A 4,465-nucleotide genomic window follows, 5' to 3' on the forward strand; every position below is an offset into this window, starting at 1 on the left:
TTTGAGGGGGGGGGACTCTGCAATGACAACAAAGGGCTTGCTTGGGAGGGGGTAACTCTTTGACACTGTGCCCCAGAGAGGCTGCAGGATGCTAGTCTCCAGTTGGGACCTGGGGATTTGCTGGAATTGCAGGTCATTTCCAAGCAACAGAAATCAGTCCCCTGGGGAAAAAGGGCTACTTGGTAGGAGGGACTCTCTGGCTTTTGATCCCATGGAAGTGCAGGGATGCCAGGCTCTAGGTGGAAAACAAAGAGAAATGCTATATGGCAGCAATTGTTAATAACAACAAATATCAACAAATAATTCATAAACTTGCCACATTCTTCCTTCAATGAAAATATTTAATTCATAGCAAAATTTGGTTGAAGAACTGAAAACCTTTCAGTCTGTACCTTCTTCAGTATCAAAGTAAATCAAAAACAGTTGTATGTTACAATCAAACATGAAAACATTGGACTCTAAATTTATCCTGTGAGGTAGATGAGGCTGAGAGAGTGCTGAGAGAACTGCTATATGAGAACAGTCTCTAACAGGACTGTGACTGGCTCAAGATCACCTAGCATGTGGAGGAGCAGGGATTCAAATCCAGCTCACCACATTATAAGCCACTGCTCTTAATCACTATACCAAGCTGCACAAATTGCCATTGCTGCACAAATTGCCATAAAAAGATGTAGCTAGAGCACAGGCAGAAGAAGCTGTTGCAAGAGGATGGTGTAAGTCATGTTTTACTTGCTCATTGACTATTATAGGATTCTTTTCCTTTAAATTTAGACCTGGCCAATGGCTTCTTGGAGCAATTCAATGAGGCTCCCTCCTGATTGGGGCTAAATTACCAGAGAGGGCCATTCCTGGATGATGGCCATCTCTTACTGGGGGAATATCTCTAGGGGGGCAATCAGGCAGGGAGAGAGTTGTCTAAATGCGATTTGAGCTGATTGGCCCTCATTGGTAGACTGCTTTGTCCCTATTGGGAGCACACACTAAGGGAGGGCCAATCAGGTATGGATTGTGTTGCCTGCCTGCAATTTTACCTGATTTGCCCTCTTTGGCAGAGTGAAATTTGAACTTATTGGCCCTCATTGGCAGAACACTCTCTCTCCCAGTGGCATACCCCCAGGGATGCCCAATCAGGTTGGGAATGAGTTGTCAACTTGAGCTTTGTTATGTTTATAGTGATGATAGTACCTAAGGAAACCATACAATACCCTTGTGCCTGATGTGGGGTGCTACAATTTGCAGTGTGCTACAATTTTAAAGACCTGAAGTAGATTCTAGAATTTGAGATTTATCTTCAGGATAGAGGATAGTTTGCCTAGAAAAAATTAAAATACTACCCAAGTTTTGGAGATCACCCTGGGAACATATAATTCCTATAGGAATCACTGGTTCAAGTCAGACATTATGTCATGAACATTAAGGGGTTTGTACTTCTTGTAGCCTACATGTCTTTATTACACCATGTAATAACAATTAGTAATAAATATCCATGTTTAGATCTTATATGTTCTTCTAGGATCAGAATTACAGGTTCTTAATACAGATTCAACAGATATAAAAGTTGAAGTTTAGAGATTACAAAGATTTTAAAAAGAGAACACACAAATCACATGTATTTCCTTTATACTCTGTGCCGTGTGCCATTGAAGTTACATTCAGAATCCAAACCCATAAAGTAACCTATATGTTAAAAATTATTATACCTTTCTCGGATAACAAGATTCTGTAGGATGAACTTCATGGGTAACAACCTTCATAATACATGCTTGTGAGCTTCCCAAGGACAAATGATTAGCTACCGTTTCAGACCAAAATTAGATGGACCGAATCTGACCAATTTACCCAACAAGGCAGTTCTTGTGTTCTTCTTTTAATGTTTGCAACACCAGGAGTTTCAGTACATCTATTATTGACATGAAGGATTATGGCAACAAGTCAATGTGGTAAAACCATCACTGTAGGAGAACATATGAAATACTGTAAGTCAGTATATATGAGAACAAAAATGAACACATTCACATAAAATATATTTTGGATTATTCTTGATATTTCATGTGATTGCTTGGTGAAGGCTAGGGTTGAGAAAATTTAAGATAAGTGGCATTGGGAGGGCATTAAGATAAGAACAAAAGGGCAGCACCAATCAATCAAAAATTCAGAAGGCAAAATACAAAAGTGCTGCACATAAGATTTACTGCAAAAATATTAAACTCTTATAAAAATCTCATAAACTTTTCGTCTGGGGAATTAAAGCTTTCATTACTATTCTACAGTTCTACAGAAGGAGAGCTTAGGTTCAAAACACACAGGGATTCCTGGGATTTTTATGAGCAACTCACTTCTAAGCCTTTTATAAAACTTTAATAATTTTACTATAAATCCATAACTCCTCCATTTGGTTCATCTTTCCTTCTTGCAGGGATGAATTTGGATAGAGACAGAAGGGCTATAGCTCTTTCCCTAAACATACCACAAATGTCTATTACCCATACCTGGAAACAAGGGACTATCTTAAAATCAAGCATATTTAAGCCTGCTGGCTTCAACAGAATTGTGTGCTTAATTCTGTGTTGGACTGAGTTGTTAACTTCCAGGAGGAAGGCTGGTATAGTGTAGTGGTTAAGAGAACTGGGTTTGATCCCTCACTCCTCCATGTGCAGCCAGCTAGGTGACCTAGGGTTAGTCATAGTTCTCTTAGGGCTGTTCTTGCAGATCAGTTCTGGTAGAACTCTTTAAGCTCCACCTACCTCACAAGGTGTCTGTTGTGGGGAGATGAAGGGAAAGGTGTATGTAAGCCACTTTGGTACTCCTTTGAAAAGTGAAAAGTGGGGTTAAAACCCCAGCTTTTATTATTTTCCCAGCTTAGAACCTGTTATTTCTTCCATATTCGATTAACTACAAAGTGCAGGAATGTGTCTTTACTGGTTTTATTGACATCAGCAGCCAAAAGCACATTTTCTAATAATAGATAGCTGAAATTATAGTTTATCAAACAGTTATCTGTAGTAGTTGTTTATCTCGGAGTAAAGGGCTAGTGCGCCATAGAGCAGGCCCCTTTGACCGTTTATGCACTGGGAACTTCATTGCCCCAGCTCCCATGCAGGAGCAAAAATCGGGGCAGATGAGACACACTGGGCCAAATGTTCCCCCATGTGGGTGCAGGAAGAGGTGGGGCAACCTGTCATGACTAAAACTCCAGCCTGCAGCCAGGCATGAAACCTCCAGTGCATAAACAGTCTTAGTGAGGTAACTAGAGTGGTTACTTCCTGTATGACTTCTTAAAGGAGCTGTAGCTCTGAAAGACTGTCACAAAATGGAAGTGGCTCAGTGAAAGGTCTGTCTGAGCCAGGACAGTAAACACATCCCCTTCCCCTGCAAGTGTTATTTGGTTAACAAGGCATTGGTTTTGAAATGTTGGGATCATATTCTGCCCAAGCCAATTGCAGGAGACCAAGATGGAGGTTGGTTCCAAAAGAACAGAAGTTTATTTGGCCAAGCAAACATCTGGGCTGGCAGCTTGGAGAAGAGAGTCTCAGGGTGCTGTGACCAATGCTCAGAGACGACAGTTTTTATGCAATGGTTACATAGTCATAAAGGTAAAGGTAAAGGTATCCCCTGTGCAAGCACCGAGTCATGTCTGACCCTTGGGGTGACGCCCTCCAGCGTTTTCATGGCAGACTCAATACGGGGTGGTTTGCCAGTGCCTTCCCCAGTCATTACCGTTTACCCCCCAGCAAGCTGGGTACTCATTTTACCGACCTCGGAAGGATGGAAGGCTGAGTCAACCTTGAGCCGGCTGCTGGGATTGAACTCCCAGCCTCATGGGCAAAGCTTTCAGACGGCTGCCTTACCACTCTGCGCCACAAGAGGCCTGTTACATAGTCATATTAGGCGATAAATCAGTCGAACAAAACATCTTCCCCTTTGTTCCTGCAGGTGCATGCACACTCCTGCTTACAATTATGAGTAAGTGAAAGTGAAGCTCCTCGCTTTGGCAGCATATGTACTAAAATTGGAACAATACAGAGAAGTTCAGCATGGCCTCTGTACAAAATCTTTCCATATCCTTGCATGCAATTCTTAGGACTACATTTCCCACTCCAATCATTACTATGAATACCTTCTTTCTTAATTGCATTTTCAGGCATTAGTTAAAATTCTCTGATTTTCAAAAAAGAATGGAAATCATAATGAACAAATCTTATTTTAATAAAATCAGAGTCCAGTTTTTGTGCTACTTCAGACCAACATGGCTACCCATTTGAATCAAATCTTATTTTATTTATCATAATTTAAGATTTGGGATCAAACAAATCTAGAAAACATTAGTTCAAACGAGTAATAACAAATTTTCCAAAACTTTTCAGGAGATTTATAACCCAGAAATTCAAGTAACAGCATTCAGACCCTTTTGAGGGAGTTCATGAAAAGATTTCTTGTCCCAAGTTTGGCAGGATTTGCAGCT

At 40.9% G+C, this 4,465-nt stretch overlaps 1 pseudogene; it reads left to right on the forward strand.

The window, feature by feature from the left end:
* Nucleotides 1–3,986: 3,986 nt before the first annotated feature.
* On the forward strand, nucleotides 3,987–4,082 carry LOC143828086 (U6 spliceosomal RNA; annotated as a pseudogene).
* Nucleotides 4,083–4,465: the final 383 nt, after the last annotated feature.

Source organism: Paroedura picta, chromosome 1 (assembly GCF_049243985.1).
Source record: "Paroedura picta isolate Pp20150507F chromosome 1, Ppicta_v3.0, whole genome shotgun sequence".
NCBI lineage: Eukaryota > Metazoa > Chordata > Lepidosauria > Squamata > Gekkonidae > Paroedura > Paroedura picta.